At 42.0% G+C, this 18920-nt stretch overlaps 1 non-coding gene across 1 annotated transcript; it reads left to right on the forward strand.

The window, feature by feature from the left end:
• The first annotated feature begins 6455 nt into the window (after positions 1-6455).
• Positions 6456-6644, forward strand: LOC131907588 (U2 spliceosomal RNA). The gene has a single exon (XR_009378486.1). It is a non-coding gene; the product is annotated as a U2 spliceosomal RNA (small nuclear RNA).
• Positions 6645-18920: the final 12276 nt, after the last annotated feature.

An 18920-nucleotide genomic window follows, 5' to 3' on the forward strand; every position in this document is an offset into this window, starting at 1 on the left:
AGTAATTGCATTAAAATGAGCACAAATATTACAGCTTTAAAAAAGTATGTCTTTGGGTCCAGAGAGATGGCTCAACAGTGAAGAGTGTTTACTGGTCTTGCAGAAAACCTGGGGTTGAGTCTCCAGCTCCTGCATCAGGCAATCCTCAACCTTCTGTGACTCCAGTTCTGTGACTCCAGTTCTGGGGATCCTATAGCTTGTGCTGGCCTTCCCAGGCACCTGCAATCAAGTGGTGCACATAGACTCATACACACACAAATACAAGTAAGTAAATAAATCTTAAAGGAGTCAGGAAGCAAGCCTCAGATATAAAGAAGACTCCCCTCACACCTCCTTCCTGAGAGTTCTTAGCTGAGAACTGAAATGAGGGAAGAGGAGCTGTCACTCTAACTTAAGATCTTCAGTGGGACCCAAACTTTGGTCAAGTTATTACTTCCTCTTCATTCTGACATTGTTTTGAGATACTTAACATCTAGTTAGATTGTCTAAGTGAATATCCACGATTTTGAGAATAAGTAGCCATTAACTAGATAATATATTTTGAAGTTCAGCTGGATTTCCTAACAAGGAAATTTGGGTTTGGTTTAGCTGAACACTGATGCTTTACAGGTCAAGGACCAAAAGGGTGTGTGATGCTATCAAAGTGAAAGGAGCTATCCCAATATCACATTTCTCTCGGTGTCTGAAAATGATCTTAACTGTGTCAAAGTGCTCATCTCCAAATCTTCCTGATACTTGATAGTGACCTATGCCCCACATTATATCAACTAAAAGTGAATGAGGCTATAGCCATGGGTCTATGAGTTGTTTGGGGCCATGATGGATCAGCCTGTCAGCATTTAAAAATAAAAATAATTGGATTTACGGCTTCCTTGGTGGCTTTGACAGTTGGGATCTAAGTTCTTCCATTGAAACCAGAATCTTGGGTTGCTCATATATAAAATAATAAAGTATTTATTTATATATAGTGTGACATCGATTCACCATAGATACAGAGGTTTATTTCTGGACTCTCAGTGCTAATTCACTGATGTACAAACCTTATTTTATGTATACTTTAAATTCTCTTTAGATTACTTGGAATGCTTAACTCTATGTAAGCTATGTAAGTAGTTTTATGCTGAAGTTAGTGTATAATGGCAAGAGAAGTCTGCATATGCTCAGTAGAGATGTACTGCTTTTATTTTTTTCAAATAATGTCCACCTACAGTTAGCTGAATTCATGGAGTGGAATCCATGGTATGTGTAGCCTGAACTTAGTTTTAGAAGAGCCAGGCAACTTGACAGTTACGCTTGATCACATGACTCTAATATATGGCTAGCTACTTGTGAGTAACAAGGTCTTGGGGCAGTGTACTAGACAGTTTTATAATGGGGGAATGTCTTTCTGTATGCTGTGAAAATATGTTGCTCTGATTGGTTGATAAATAAAGCTGTTTGGCCTGTGGCAAGGCAGCTTAGAGGCAGGTGGAAAATCCAAACAGATAGACAGGAAGAGAAAGGAGAGGAAAAAGCAGATGCCAGACACCACCAAAGGAACAACATGCCAGCAGACCAGTAAACCATGGCCACATGGCAACTTACAGATTAATAGAAATGGGTTAGTTTGAGATATAAGAGCTAGCTAGCAAGAAGCTTGAGCCATGGCCATGGCCATGCAATTTATAATTGATATAAGCCTCTGTGTGTTAACTTGGGTCTGAGCAGTTGCAGGACCAGGTGGGACACAGGAATTTTATAAATGGCTGTGGGATCTTGGTGGCAAGTGAAACCAGGAAAACTTCTAGCTACAGTTTTATGTCAGTTTGACACAAGTTAAAGTCATCTGAGAGGAAGGAGCCTCAATTAAGAAAATGCCTCCATAAGATTGGGCTGTATGCAAGTCTGTAGAACATTTTTATAATTATTGATTGCTGTGGAAGAGCCCAGACCATTGTGGGTAATGCTGTCCCTGGGCTAGTGGTCCTGGGTTCTATAAGAAATCAGACTGAGGCCAGTGGTGGTGGTGGTGCACACTTTTAATCCCAACTCTTGGAAAGCAGAGGCAGGCAGATCTCTGTGAGTTTGAGGCTAGCCTGGTCTACACAGTGAGTTCCAGGACAGCTAGGGCTACACAGTGAAAACCCTGTCTTGAAAAACAAAAAAAAAAAAAAGAAAGAAAGAAAAGAAAGAAAAAGAGAAAGCAAGCTGAGCAAACCCTGTGGAGCAAGTCAGTAATCAGCACTTCTTCATGGCTTCTGCATCAGCTCCTGCCTCTAGGTTCCTGCCCTGTTTGAGTTCCTGTCCCAACTTCCTCCAATGATGGACTGTGATGTGGAAGAGTAAGCCAAATAAACCCTTTCCTCCCCAACTTGCTTTTGGTCATGATGTTTCTTCACAGCAATAGAAACCCTGAGTAGGACATGCAGCCTCTGAACTTCCTGGTATTAAGGGCTTTCCAGATGCAATGACTATGGCTCCAGAGCCTGAGACAAAGTGTGTCTTATTTGACTCAGCGGGGAAAGGACAGAAACCTGAACATGAAATCTCTGGATTATTTAAATATATGTATCCCTCTCTGGACACTGTCACCCTGTATTCTCGCTTGCAATAAAACTGCTGTGTGGTTATAAATGGTCTGAGGTCTGTGCCCAGTTTCAGCAATCAGCAATGGAACACTTAAAGTAATTGATACAATTAATGCGCAGAGCATGGAGGACAAGCAGACAGAGATCTCTTGGGGGAAAGGCTTATTTATTTATTCAGTCTTTATTGAGTGTTTACTGGTTTAAAAAATCTCACTAGGCAACTGACAGACAAAAATAACTCAGGCGTGACCCTTGAACATAAGAGGTTCACATTGGGAAGAAAAATATATAGGCAGACAAACCAAAGCTCACAATCTGTGATAACAACTGCCAGAGGAGGGGTTTGCAAAACCAAGGAGAAAGAGAATAAATTATTCTGAGGGAGTTTTCACCGCTTTTGTATTTGCACTTAGAGAAGATGGGCGTGAGTTACCAAGAAGCAGAAAACACAACGCAGAGAGACGCGCACTCCAAAAACAGGAATTATAACTCTTCATCAATAAAGAGCGATTTAAACAAACCATATATGTGCAACTGAATATCGTCTAGATACTGCCTTAAATTGCACTGAAAAGCAAAAGAATGTTCTCTAAATTATCTACATTATGTGTGTGCACATGCATTTGTGTGTACGTATATGTGCATGTGTGTGTATGTGTGTGCAATGCATATATGTATACATGCATGTGAGGGTATGTGTGTGCATGTATGCATGTGTGTGTGTACGTGCAAGTGTGTCTGTGTGTGTGATTTTTAGTCCTATTTGAGAAATGACTTAATTATAATGACATTGTTTAGCCATACTCAATGGGTAAAAGCAGTAATATGAAGACACATTGAAGGCAATTTTCCAAAGGATTAAAAACATGAAGTCACAAATTTAAGGTGCTTATGAACACAAAACAATAAAAACAAAGAAATCATATTACACGTATAAGATTGGTAAAGGCAAAAGGCAAAGGATCAATCCTGAAAGATGACATCTAGATCAATAAAATAGCATCAAAAGACCAAAGATCAACTCTTGCATTTATGATAGGTTGATTCACAGGAAATGTCAGGAAAATTCAAGTGAATATTCTTTTTAACAAGTGAGTTAGCCATCCATATGCAAAAAAAAAAAAAAAATCTGAGCCCCTCTCTCACACCATATGCAAAAATTTACTCAAAATGGATCATAGTTCTACCTACAATAGCTACAGCTATAACATTTTAAAAATATGAGTAAATTTCATGATCACACGTCAGGCAGTGACGTCCTAGGTAGAACACCAAAATCAGAACAGGCAAAAGACAATACAAACGGACGAGATGTTATCATGGGAGGATTTGTGTTTCAAAGGCATCAACAAACTGAAGAGAAAACCAACACAATGAAGCGAATGTTTATAAATAATGCATGTGGTAAGAGGCTTGAATCCAGAATATTTAAGGAGTCTTATACCTTATAAAAAGACAAATAACTTCTAAGTTCTTGATGTGGAAAAGTTTCTCCAAAGACAGTAAGTTTGCCAGTAAGCACATAAAAAGATGCCCAGCACCATTGGTCATTGGGAGAGAGCAATAAAAATACAAAAATAAATAAACAAACAAATAAATAAATAAACTTCACATCTAGCAGGATGGCTAAGATATAAGGTTTGTGGGAAACCGTGACCTTCAAATCACACTGGCCATAGGTTTCTGTTTGGCAAAACAGTTCATACCATTAAACCTAGGGGTAGCATATGGCCCAGCAACTCTACCCCTAGGTATATACAAAAAAAAAAGAAGAAGAAGAATTACAGTATACATGAGCACGAACACTTGCATATGAATGTTCATAGTAGTGCAATGTTCAAAAACTGTGGAAAGTCCCAGCATGTGTCAATGACTAATGGGAAAGCAGAATTTTCAGTGTCCTTTTGATGGATCATCTGACAATATGAGACGCTGACGGCAGAGAGAATGGGGGCATAAAAGGCCACACTTTGCATTAATCAATTTAGATGAAACATCCAGAATGAACAAACTCAGGGAAAGCAACACAACAGCCTAGGGTTAAGTCAAGGGGTGGGCAGGGTCCCTAGATGCAAGCAGGTAGTCTCTTTTAGGCTAACCAAAAAAATTCCTGACATGGCTGGAGAGATGGTTCAGTGGTTGTTAAGAATGAATAATGATCTTGCAGCAGATCAAGATCTCTTCTGGCCTTCACAGGACCTTGCACTAACATGCACATAAAAACACATGCATACATACATACATACATCCACACATACATACATATATACACACACATACATACATACATACACACGCATACATACATACATACATACATCCACACATACATACACACACACAGTTAGAAAATGTGTGAGAAACATTTTTTAAAGTCATGAAATTAAAAATTGGCGCTGGCTGCTCAACTCTGATTATATTAAACATTGACTCACACATTTTACAATTTATGACATATGAATTTTGTGGTATGCTAACATGATCTCCAAAAGGTGATTACTGAAAAAGAAAAACTAATTAAGACAAAAATAGAAATGATGCGCAAACAAAATTAATAATAAAATGTCAAGCTATAATATATCATCAAGATATAAAAATTCAATCAAGTAGTATTTTTAAAACACTTTATGGTAATGCATTTAAAACTGTTTAGTGAACTGCACCAGTGTTTGGGGAAACAAGCCTTATCCATAACGGTATGTGAGGAAATGTGTCCAAGACTGACCGCCTGAGTGCAATCCCCAGGACACAGGTGTGGGAGCGAGAGCATCGGCTCCTGCAAGTTGTCCTCTGACCTCTACTCATGTGCCCTGAAACATGCAAGTCCATACATACACATTAAATAAAATAAAATACAACTTATAAAAGTTGAGAAAAAATAAAATTTGTTGATAATATGATACATATCTAGAAAACCCAAATAACTTACAGAGAAGTCATTGAATTGATAACAGGAAAAATTCAAGAATAAAGGCTCAAGAAAGAAGAAAAACAAATGTACGAACACAGCATTGTGATAGTTAACAATGCATTAACTTGAGCAGGTCGTGGGACAGCAGAAGGTTGTTAAACACTGTTTGGGGTGTGTGTGTGTGCTCCTAGATGAGATCGGCATTGGAATCAGTGGGCCCAGAAGAGCAGTTCCTCTCTAATGTGGACCTATAAATCACTTACGCATATGGTGAGTTCTAGGTTAGCCCAAGCTATCTGGAGAGTTCTAGGCCAGCCCAGGCTATCTGGAGAGTTCTAGGCCAGCCCAGGCTATATAGTGAGTTTTAGGCCAGCCTAGGCTATATGGTGAATTCTAGGTTATCCCAGGCTATCTGGTGAGTTCTAGGCTAGCCCAGGCTATATAGTGAGTTTTAGGCCAACCCAGGCTATATGGTGAGTTCTAGACCAGCTTCGGGCTGCACAGTACAATCTCAGGGTGGGGTCAGAGGCAGAGACGAGGGGGCCATGTAAGAAATAACTGTCACAAACAAGGGATTTCTATTGGACTGTAAGTAAATTTTACTTTTTAGCAGAAAATGTACAAGCTACATGAAAGCAAAATGATACATTCAAACTAGCTAAAAGATTTTGAAATTTTTTGTAAGACGGGTTTTATTGCATCTTGTTATGCCATTCAGTTGATATCCCCGGGAGGCCTGCTCTTTTCTGAAGGGGAACAAACAGAGGAGCAGTGGATCTTGGGAAAGGTGAGGTGGGGGGAACTGGGTGGAAGGGGGGAGGGGAGAATGTGGTGGGGACTATTGTGTGAGAGAAGAATAAATAAAAAGAAAGAGGGAAAAAATGATGAGTTTGGTGGTGTGTACCTGTAGTGTTGAGAGAGTGCCTCCAGCACCTGGGAAACTATGCCAAAGGGATCAGAAATCCAAGGGCATCCTCATCACTTCCTAGCCTTCTGACTAAGATCCAGTGCAAATTTGATCTCATTAGTTTAACATTGGTTGGGTCCTCTAGCCAAAGACAACATATGAAATGATTTTTAGAGCTAATCAACAGAACAGAAACTGGTTCCGTCCACTATACCCATTGACCTGATACTGCAGAACCTCCAGGGATGATGCATACTCTAGGGGAAGACTAATAGCTTAAAACAGTATTAAAAATATGAGAAAAAAAACTGTTTAATGCCTTTCAAAAGAATGCAAGAGAGCACTAAAGCCAAGATGAGGCACTTCATCTCCACCGATCCTACTTACAAGAAATGCTGAAGAGCGTCTTCCAGTTGAAATAAAACAGAATTAAATAACAAAACAATCAAGTAAGAAAGTGGAGCACTCCCTAGTGGAAGAAAACATGAAAAGTGCTGTACTACTGTGGGCCCTCAACACAGTTCAGCAGGTGAAGGAGCTTCCTGCCACACCTGTCAACCCGAGTTCAGTGCCCAGGATCCACGTGGGGGAAGGTGGGAGACCAACTCCCAAGTTGTCCTCTGGCCCTCTACATGTAACTGGAAATGTTTAAAAGAGTGCTGCATTGTCATAATAGAGGCAAGGAAATCACTTTTAATTCGACTATAAAAGTTAAAAGACGGGGCTGGAGAGATGGCTCAGAGGTTAAGAGCACTGGCAGCTATTCCAGAGGTCCTGAGTTCAATTCCCAGCAACCACATGGTGGCTCACAACCATCTATAATGAGATCTAGTGCCCTCTTCGTGAATGCAGGAGTATATGCAGCCAGATTATATACTGTACAATAAATAAATAAATAAATAAAAAGTTAAAAGACAAAAGTGCTAAAAGAATAAAACAAATTACATTAGTGGATAGGTAATGTAAGCAGATATAAATGGAGATCAGTGGCAATCCTGGGGGGGGGGGAACATGTGCAATTGCACGTGCTAGTGAAGCTGTTACCCTCTTAGAATGCACTGTTACCTCTGTACGTTACTCTATGGCAGCCCTGCGGCAACCACAGAGAAGATATCTGTAGATATCATATAAGAGGAAAAGGATACCAAGCCTATCAATACAAAAAACACTGAAAGAAAGTCATGACAGTGAGAGACCAGGGACACAAGAACTACGTGACAGACAGAAAACAGTTCTGAGGACAACAGGGAAGCCCCCTTGTCAACAATTCCTTTAAACTTGAGTGGATTATGCTCCTCAAACAAAAGACATATAGAGCGGCTAAATCAATCAAAAACAGATTCGATTACATAGTGTATACAAGAGACTCACTTTTGATTTCAGGACAGCTTGGGCTGAAAGAAAAGATAAAAGGAAAAATATTCCATGCAAATGGCAACCAAATGAGAGCAGGGTGGCCATCTTTCTGTCAGACAGGCCAGACTTCAAGTCCAAGGTAAAGACTTCCAGAAGACACTGAGGACTCTTTATAGTGATAAAACTATCAAACCATCAAGACAAAACAATTACAACTACGTATGTACCTGGTATAGAGTAACAGCTCGGTGGTTGAGAGCAGGAGCTGTTCCTCAATTCCCAGCCCCTACATGGTGGCTCACAACTGGCTGTAACTTCAGTCCCAGGGTACACATGTAGTGTGTAGTAGACATACATGCAGTCAAAACACCTATGCACACAAAATAAACAAAAAATTTAATTTAAATAAAAAAAATTGAAATAAGCCAGACATGAGGTGAATACCTATAATCCTGTCACTCTAGAAACTAAGACAGAAAAAATGCCAAGAGTTCAGGGTCAGTGGGACTTTATAATAAGTACTAGGCTAGCCAGGGTTACAGAGCAAGAAGTGTGAGTGTGTATGTGTGTGTGTGTGTGTGTGTGTGTGTGTGTGTGTGTTGTATGAGAGAAGTATTGTATGAGAGAAGAATAAATAAAAGAAAAAAGAAATTAACCTACCTAGAGATGTAATTTTGAAGAAGTTGATGAAATAAGGGATAAAAATAGGAATTGTGTGTCTGTGTGTGTCTCTGTGTGTGTGTGTGTCTGTGTCTGTGTGTAATCTCCGCCTTGACGTAACTTTAGAACTCAAGACAGGAATATTTAATAATATAGTATTAGCAGGAATTTCAGTTCCCTGGTCTCAATAATAACTAAGTAAACCAGAGCAGAAACAGGGGACTTTTATAGATCCAGGATATACAAACTTCCAAACAACATCAGAATCAGAATATGTAATCTTAAGTGCACGTGGAACCTTCTGTAGGATAGAGTATGTTAAAAACAGAGCAGTGGGTGTCAGAGCCCAAGAGAAAACAGAGAAACAAAACAGGTAAACTCCTGACTGGGTAGCATGAGAAAATTCTGGATGAGATGCACAGTCCTTTATCTGGGGAGAGCAATACTGTGCTCACATACGGCTTTTCAAATCTTTTTGCCAAACTGGAAAAACCATAATAGTATTGAAGAAACAGCAACTTGCTGTGCTGTGCTATATTAAAAGTCAGAAGTTCTGTTTCTTAAATGAGCCAGGAGAGCTAAGCATGGTAGTGCACACCTGTAAACCCAGCTCCTGAGGGGCTGAAGCTAGAGGATCAAGAGTTCGAGGCCAGTCTAGGCTACATAGTGAATGATCCTGCAAGAAGGAAGAAAGGAAGGAAGGAAAGGAGGGAGGGAAGGAGGGAGGGAGAGAAGGAGGGAGGTTGGCTGAGAGAAAGGGAAAGATCTAAAGAAAAAAAACAATAGAGTATCACATATGAGTGACCATTATAATGCAATTATATTTCACCCCTCCCTTTTCTCCCTACAAACCCTCCCATGTACCTCTCCTTGCTCTCTTTCAAATTCATGGTATCTTTTTCATTAATTGCTATTCCATGTGTACACACACACACACACCACATGCATGCACAGACTCTTATATACCTAGATATACCCTGCTCAGCCTGTATACTATTACTCATGTGTGTGTGTTCAGGGCTGATCGTTGGGTATTGGATAACCAAATACTGAGCTTTTCCCTGGAGAGCACCACCTTTCCTGCTCCCAGCTTGTCTCAGTTGCCTGTGGTTCTTTGTGTAGGAATGAGGCCTTGTGTGCCTTTCCCAGTCCACTTTGACATGTCACTGTTGTCCTTGTTCAGCACATACTTAGGCAGTCACACAGGTGAGACTTCACTGCTGTAGCTTCTGATTACACAATCTCATCACAAACTCCCTGATTTTCTGGCTCTTATAACCATCCCATCCTCTCTTCCACTGTGTTCCCCCAGCCTTAGCTACAGAGTGTCTGTAAATGTATCAGTTGGGACTGGGTTTCACGACTCTGCATTTTGATTGGTTGTAGATGTATCCATTGGGACTGGGCTTCACAATTCTGCATTTTAATTGGTTGTCATTTTCTGTAGTGATCTCCATCTGTTACAAAGAGAACCTTTGTAGTTGGAAGTTTTCCTGTGTCCCACAGCTGCTTATAAAATAATCACTCAGAAGCTTATATTAATTATAACTGCTTGGCCATTAGCTCAGGCTTATTACTGACTAGCTCTTACACTTAAATTAACCCATAATTCTTATTTATGTTTAGCCACGTGGCTTGGTACCTTTTCTCAGTTCTGCCTTGTCATCTTGCTTTCTCTGTGTCTAGCTGGTGACTCCTGACTCAGCCCTTCCTCTTCCCAGAATTCTCCTCGTCTGCTTACTCCACCTATACTTCCTGCCTGGCTACTGGCCAATCAGCATTTTATTTATCAACCAATTAGAACAACACACATTCACAGCATACAGAACGACATCCAACAGCAAACCTTCTTTGCCGGGCAGTGGTGGTGTGAGCTTTTAATCCTAGCACTCGGGAGGCAGAGGCAGGCAGATCTCTGAGTTCACAGCCAGCCTGGTCTACAAAGCTAGTTTCAGGACAGCCAGGTCTACAAAGAGAAACCTTGTCTAGGGGTGAGGCTTCCTTGATAAGTGGTAAAGGCCACCCTTACCTTAGGGTATAAGGACAAATGTTTAGCTTGTTAAGATTGTGAGAAAAAAAGAAGAAGAAGATTAACAGTTAACAGGGAATTCAAAGATAAATGGTCTATAAAATGTACATTATATCTATGAGGTCCTCCTATACCTCCACCAAGATAGGTGGGGTTAAGTCTGGTAATTCCACATAATGTCATGGTCGTGAAGCCACTGAGGGACTGTCAATTGGCACAGTGGCTGTGCTGGCTAGGCTTGCAACTCTCATAGAACCCCTGACCAAAGCAACTTCAGGAATGGACAACTTTGTTTTGGCTCACTGTCCCGACGGCTCAGCTCCAGGGTCTGCTGAATAGACTGATTACTGTGGGCCTGCCATGAGGCCCGAAATCATGGTGAAGAGAGCATATGGCAGAGCAGGTTGTTCACATTCCAACAGCAGGGAACACAGAGAACAAATAGGAAGGAACCAGAGCAAGATTTACCATTCAAAGACCCAGCCCCCACCTCCTAAGTGTGCACCAAATCGCCTATCAATAGTGCCTCCAACTGGGTGCTACTCAATCCTCAAAGTGAGTCTTTATCATACCCAAACCGCTGCAACTTCTGAGAAAAAGAACTTAGCAGAATCTACACAATTAAGCACAGAGCAGCTATTTGATGTAGCAATTCCATTCTTAGGTATGTGGATAGCTGCGGGGAATGCAAATGTACAAAGCAAAATACATGCACAAAAATATTGACAGAAGCATTATTTGTAACTGCCGAATACCATAGATTACACAGACACTATACAAAAGAGGTGGCTTGTTATTTTTAAAGTGCTGCTATCAGGACAATTAGGGGAAATCAGAGGATTACAGGACATTACAGAAGTCTGGCAATGGAATACACAGTGTGGTCCTGGATCACATAAATGCCTTTATTAATGTAGTCGAGCCATGGCCCTTCCTTAACTTACCAGTTGCTGATGCTTTCGTTAAGCCCTAAAGATTTTCTGCTCAAATCCACGGAGCAGTCTTGTAAGCTTTGCTCCCGTTCATCCTCACTCTCGGAGTGAGCTTTCTAAACACAAAGCTTTTCTGATGTCCCAGTGCCTGATTGGTTTCACTTCCATCCTGACCTGGCTAGTCATGTTCAGCCAAGCTATCTTCTCACCAGAGAGACAAAGGAGACCAGCTGAGACCAGGATAACCAGCCAGCTGATCACTGTTCCCAGTGCCAACCCGCAGAATTGGGAGCTAAATGCAATTGTTTAGTCTAATAAGCTTGAAAGCTCTTTATAATGAAATGACAGCCAACGATGGCAATTCCCTCGTTCAAGACGCTGCATAGATCCAGACTCTTTCCGGAAGCTGTAACTGTGGCAGATATCAGGTACAGAATTTAACATTGCATTGCTGCCCAGGATCAGAACAAACATGGAGCAACTGAGGAATCGACCTCAGGTGGAAGAGGATTCCTAAAAAAATCAGCCGTCGATATAAATGATGCTCTAAGGTAGCTTGAGCGGTTTGCTGGCTGACTGTGTTAGTCATTGGTTGGGTTTTTTAGACAGTCACCTCAGACCTTGAAACTCACCATGTAGCTGAGGCTGGCCTTGAGCTCCCCAGTTTCCTGCTTCCACTTCCCCAGTGCTAGGAGTACAGCCTTGTACCTCCATGCTAGGAGTACAGCCTTGTACCTCCATGCTGGGATTACAGCCTTGTACCACCATGCTGGGATTACAGCCTTGTACCACCATGCTGGGATTACAGCCTTGTACCTCCATGCTGGGATTACAGCCTTGTACCACCATGCTGGGATTACAGCCTTGTACCTCCATGCTGGAATTACAGCCTTGTACCACCATGCTGGGATTACAGCCTTGTACCTCCATGCTGGGATTATAGCCTTGTACCTCCATGCTGAGATTACAGCCTTGTACCACCATGCTGGGATTACAGCCTTGTACCTCCATGCTGGGATTACAGCCTTGTACCACCATGCTGGGATTACAGCCTTGTACCACCATGCTGGGAGTACAGCCTTGTACCTCCATGCTGGGATTACAGCCTTGTACCTCCATGCTGGGATTATAGCCTTGTACCTCCATGCTGAGATTACAGCCTTGTATCTCCATGCTGGGATTACAGCCTTGTACCTCCATGCTGGGATTACAGCCTTGTACCTCCATGCTGGGATTACAGCCTTGTACCACCGTATGCAGCTTTAATGCAACATTATTTATTAATACAAGATTTTTTTTTTTTTGAGACAAGGTCTCACTATGTAACTCTTGCTGGCCTGGAACTCGCTATATGGACTAGGCTGGCCTTGAACTCAGAGATCCCCCTACCTCTGACTTCTGAGTGCTAAGATTAAACACAGATTAAAATTAATTCTTTAAAATCTATACTGAATAAAATACTTAAATTTGAAAGAACACCTAGATCATACAGAAATATAAACATCATTTCTATTTAACATTCAGAGGTGCCAGTAGAGAGGTCAAGAAATAGTTAAGTGGCATTCAAGAAAACTGTGAAAGCGTGTACTCTCTTTTACTCAGACTGCTTAACTAAAAGCACATGACTATCACGTTGTCCTGTGACACTCAAGTTTCACCACACAATGCAGCAGATGATCACGAAGCCGGCCGGTATCTCCCCTTCTTCCTTCACCACCTGACCAAGAGCCTCACGGGCACATCAGTCAAGGAAGAGGAAGGACAGCTGTTGAGACAGCACAGATGGGGTTTGCAAAGCCACTAAAAAGCAACTTCAATTTAGACATTGCTTTCCGCTTCAAAATTACAGAGACAAGATTACATTAAAGAACCTGCTAGAAGAAGCAGATAAAATGTGTTCATCTCTAAGCTCTATAACCAAATGTTTTTAATGGTCTTACCACACGCTCACTAAAATTAAAACAAAATCTCAAAACGCTGTCCCTGATTATCTTTCCTAAATGGATTTGAAGCAAATTATTGCGGGGAGGGGGGGGAGGGGCGGGCAATATGCAACATACTTGTTCTTTATGCAGCCTCTTATGTATTTAGCAATTAATGAAGGTTCCATTTCCCTGAAGAGCAGTCTCAGGCCTGCATATGCAGAGGAAACACTAACACCTCTGTCCCTAACTGTAAAAATCACCACCCAACTCAGCTACGGAGAATGACACTGATGTGGTATAAATAAGGGAAGGAGATTGAAATACATTAAACTGAAAAAATGCTCTAAGTCATAACAATACTGTGTCTTTGTGGGTTAGAATAGCTATAATACAGGGTTGGAGAGATGGCTCATGGTTAAGAGTGCACACGGCTCTTCCAGAGGACAAAGTCTGACTCCCAGCACCCATGTTAGGTGGCTCAAAACTGTTTGTAATTCCAGTTCAGGGAGAATCTAACGCTCCTGGCTTTTGTAGGCACCTGCACTCATGTTCGAGTGCTCACATGGGTGGACGCGCACGCGCGCGCACACACACGCACGCACGCACACACACACACGCACGCACGCGCACACACACACACACACATGCACACACACACACATACACACACACACACACACACAGGAGCATGCATATGCACAATTAAAAATTTAAAAAATAGTCTTTTAGAGAAATGATAATAATACTGGGTGCCTTCTAGCATGAATTTACCACTATGTCCAAGCTATCTGCCACACATGTTATAAACATGGTATGAAATTTAGTATTACATATGACTGTGCCCATATAATTAAAGAGAGGCATATTTTTCCTCTTCCCATAAAAGATGAGCAAAAGAGAGTTTCTACATCCTGTGTATATAAATGAGTAGTCAACATACTGAGCACTGTACACACTGTGGCCTTCCAATTTAATCCCCAAAGTTTTCCACCAAAGACAATTACTAGTCAGGGAATGTGAGCCTCTGAGTTCATCTTCTCCCTTTATCTCTTGCCCAAGAATATTAAGAGCAACCAACTATCATCATTATATTCTTAATTTTCCAAAACTGTTCAAAGGGATCATGTACGGAATCACCCAGCTCCTTGCTTTTCCAGTGGTTAATCAGGAGCAATGCTATTGTGTGTACCTCTCTAAAGAGGGCCTACTTGGATTATTGCAGCTTTCTTCATGTTGGAAATAGAGTCATTAGCATCTTTAAGTTATTCAGATCTAAGATGCAATTCCAGAGCTAAGGTTTGATACCTGTGACCCACGTAAAAGAGAATGTAGAAGGAGAGAACCAACCCCACAAAGTTATCCTCTGATTTCCACATCTGTGCCATGGCACACTAGCTCACCTGTGCATACGAACATACACAACTAATAGATATGATAGTTTTTTAATAATAAATACGATTTTTTTTTAATTCCTGAGCATGCTCAGTCTACAACCAGGCCACTGTTAGTCATGTGAATGAAACCAGCTCAGATGAGAACAGTCAGGACGGCCGATCTCTAGCTTGCAGACAGAGATGACATGAATGACTGAGGTTTAAGCCACTGGTTTCTGGAGAGATGGTACTTCTAGGGAGTAGGTTGCTTTGACAGCAGGAGGTAACTGAGGCAGACTGGCTCTCACGCTTAGGGGGAACCATGGCTTATCCAAAAGTCAGTGTCCAGTGAAGTCAGTACAGTTTGTCTTGTCTCAGCTATGTCTACAATACACCGTCTTGCCCAACAGAGAGCTCACTGGCTCAGCAAGGCTGGTGGGCCAGGGAGCTTGGGGGAGCCATCCACCTCTGCCTCCCCAGCACTGGATTACAGGCCCCTACTTTCCTTTCTGTTGCTGTGCTGAAAGACCAAGTAAAAACAGTCCATCATCAGAGGAAGCCAAAGCAGGAAGCTGGAGGCAGGAACTGAAGCAGAGGTCATGAGAAATGCTGGAGAATGTCATGGGGAAGGACTGATAGCGGGAGTTTGTTAGTCAGCTGTACGTCACTATTACAAAGTGCCTGAGGTAGTTAGAAAAAAAGGTCTCTTCAGGCTTTCAAAGTTTATTATTATTATTATTATTATTATTATTATTATTATTATTATTATTTATGGTTGGCCATGGGTGTCGGGTTCCCTAGAACTGGAATTACAGACAATTGTGAGCCGCCATGTGGGCACTGGGAATCGAACCTGGGTCCTCTGGAAGAGCAGTCAGTATTCTTAACCACTGAGCTATCTCTCCAGGCCCCAGGCTTGCATTTTTTTGAGGCTCCAATCTGCGGTCAGATACACACCCATCTCCTTTAGTTCTCTGGAAAGGATGCTGGATGGCAGTGACAGGAAGCATGTGACAGAGCATGGTCACCACATGGTCAGGAAACAAAAACAGAAGAGGCTAGGGTCCCATCAAATCAGGCTCCCATCAGGCTAGGGTTCCATCAGGCTAGGGTCCCATCAGGTCAGGGTCCTATCAGGTCAGGGTCCCATCAGGCTAGGGTCCCATCAGGCTAGGGTCCCATCAGGCTAGGGTCCCATCAGGCCAGGCTCCTAGAATCTTTGCAGAACATGCTCCCAATGGCCTAAAGACCTCCCACAGGACTCTATCTCCTGAAGGTACCATCCTTCCCTAAGAGCACCACATGGGGAATGAGACTTTAACACTGGGGTCTTTAGCAGACTATCAGAAACCAGGCCCTAGCTGGGGGGCAAAAATGAGCCTAAAGGAAAATATCTCACATTTTATAATATACATAAAACAGAAAATGTCACATAAATTTATTTGTATGGATTATGTATGTTTATAATGCACATAATACATTACCATTCCATACAATGAGATTTGTTTTAAGGAGCTGGTGGTATGACTGACTACAGGGACAAGCCAGCACAAAACCTGCGGAGCAGGCACCAGCTTGGAAGTCTCAGGCAAGAGCCAACCTTTATTTTTCTTTTTCAGATTGTCTTATTTTATTTAATAAGGAAGAGTGTTTTGTCTGCATGTATGCACATGCTCCTCGTGCTTGTTGATGCCCATAGAGCTCAGAAGAGAACATCGGATCCCGGAAACTAGAGTTACAGATGGTTGTGACCCACAAGTGCAGGGAACTGAACCCCAGGACCTCTGCAAGACCAACAAGTACTCTTAACTACTGAGCCATCTCTCTAGCCCCTCAACTGTATCCTCTTGAGGCAGAATTTTTGGCCCCTCAGGGTAACTGCCGTTTTGTTCTTAAATTCTTCAAGTGATCAGTTAAGGTCCCCTCACATTATTGAGGGAAATGTCAAGTGTTGTACTTGTTTAATTAAAGTAAAATGTTGTAAATGTTAACCACGTCTATAAAATCCCTTCATAACGCCACACTCATCTTCCTGCCTGATTCAACAGCTGAGCATGCTAGCCTGTCCGTGGAAGCATAAAGGCTAGCCATCAATGGGGAGATGCGCAAATTAAGCTGAGACCCCTACGAAAGACAGAGCCGAGGAGAGATGAGCTGAAAACAGCTGTGCAGGCAGGAGGAAGAGGCAGTGCTGAGACTCCAAGGCTGAGCTGAGCTCAGGAAGCAAGGGGGAGTCCCTGGGACGGCCCAGGAGGCAGGAGGGCACATCCGGAAAATCAAGCTGGGGCCGCTGCATTTGTAGCTCGTTATTTTAAAAGGTGCACTGCATTCTAACTACAATAGGAAAGAAGCTGACATATAATTTTAAAGACCACTCTGGTACCAATAGAGAATTGATTCTAAGCCCACAAGAACAGGGCAGCCAGGAGACAATTTAGGAAGGTATTGATTTGTTCAGGGCAAAAGTTATACTAAATTTGACTCTTGTAAAAATGGTCAAAGTGGGAAAGCAAATGAATCCAAACGTGCTTCAAGAACTAAGTCTTGCTGATGGTTGGGCTGTAGATGGTGGGAGCTAGGATGATGTGTGAGACTGGGACTCGGGAAAGACATCAGGGCTAAGGGTATAAATGTGACCCAAGTATGGTGGCAGCACACAGGTGTACTCCGGCACTGGAGAGGCAGAAATAGAAGCCCTGGGCTTTGTTGACCATTTAGACTAGCCAGTCAGCAAGCTCTGCATCCAGCAAGAAACTTTGTCTCAAAAAAAATTATAATAATAAGGTGAAGGGGTGAAGAGATGGCTCCATACAGAAAATAAATAAGTGAATAAATCTTAAAAAAAAGAACCTGGAAAATAAAGAGCCATTAATTCAAGGCAAGAAGAAAAACAGAAATAGTAAAGGTAAGAGAAGAAATCAGTAAAATCAAAAATAGAAAATCGGCCGGGCAGTGGTGGCGCACGCCTTTAATTCCAGCACTCGGGAGGCAGAGGCAGGCAGATCTCTGTGAGTTCGAGGTCAGCCTGGGCTACCAAGTGAGTTCCAGGAAAAGGCGCAAAGCTACACAGAGAAACCCTGTCTCGAAAAACCAAAAAAAAAAAAAAATAGAAAATCAATACAGAAAAATCAATGACAACACACTTGATTTTTTGAGAAATTAATGAAATGCATGAACCTCTGCCAAGACTACCGAAGAAAAGAGAGGGGAAGAAGGTATAAATGAGTACCGGGAAGGAGGCACTACTACCTCCAGGTCCGGGGACACCAAGGAGGCACCAATGGAGTGCTACAGACAAGAGTAAGCACAAATTAACACTACTGACACTTTAAACCAGCAGTTCTCAACCCCCCTAGTGCTGCGACCCTTTAATACAATTCCTCACATTGTGGTGACCCCCAACCATAACATTATTCTCATTGCTATTTCATAACTGTAATTTCACTACTGCTATGAATCATAATGTAAATATCTGTGTTTTCCAATGGTCTTATGCAACCCCTATGAAAAGATCATTTGATGCCCAAGGGGTCGTGACCTACTGTGGGATGTTCTGTATGTCAAATGTGTTGCTAATTGGTCAATAAATAAAACACTGATTGGCCAGTGGCCAGGCAGGAAGTATAGGTGGGACAAGGAGGAGAATAAAACTGGGAAGTGGAAGGCTGAGTCAGAGACACTGCCAGCCGCCACGATGACAAGCAGCATGTGAAGATGCCAGTAAGCCACAAGCCACATGGCAAGGTATAGATTTATAGAAATGGATTAATTTAAGCTATAAGAACAGTTAGCAAGAAGCCTGCCACGGCCATACAGTTTGTAAGCAATATAAGTCTCTGTGTTTACTTGGTCGGGTCTGAGCGGCTGTGGGACTGGCAGGTGAGAGAGATTTGTCCTGACTGTGGGCCAGGCAGGAAAACTCAAGCTACCATGACCCATAGGTTGAGAACCACCACTTTAAAGGCAATGTACCACTGCTTCAGAAAAAAAAATAACTAAGAAAGTACCACAACTCTCTAAAACTAAAATGAATAATGTGAGTCTATATATAACCATTAAGAAAATCAAACATGAGACTTGAAAACCACACACACCCCAAAAAGAAATCTCCAAATCTGGTGAGGTTCATGGAAAATTCTGCCAATGAAAACAAAGAATGGTGGTGGACAGCTGTAAACCCTGGCATTTGAAAGATGGAGGTGGTAGGATCAGGAGTTCAAGGTCATCCTCTGCTACACAGTAAGGCTGAGGATAGCCTGG

The sequence above is a fragment of the Peromyscus eremicus genome, chromosome 3 (assembly GCF_949786415.1).
Source record: "Peromyscus eremicus chromosome 3, PerEre_H2_v1, whole genome shotgun sequence".
NCBI lineage: Eukaryota > Metazoa > Chordata > Mammalia > Rodentia > Cricetidae > Peromyscus > Peromyscus eremicus.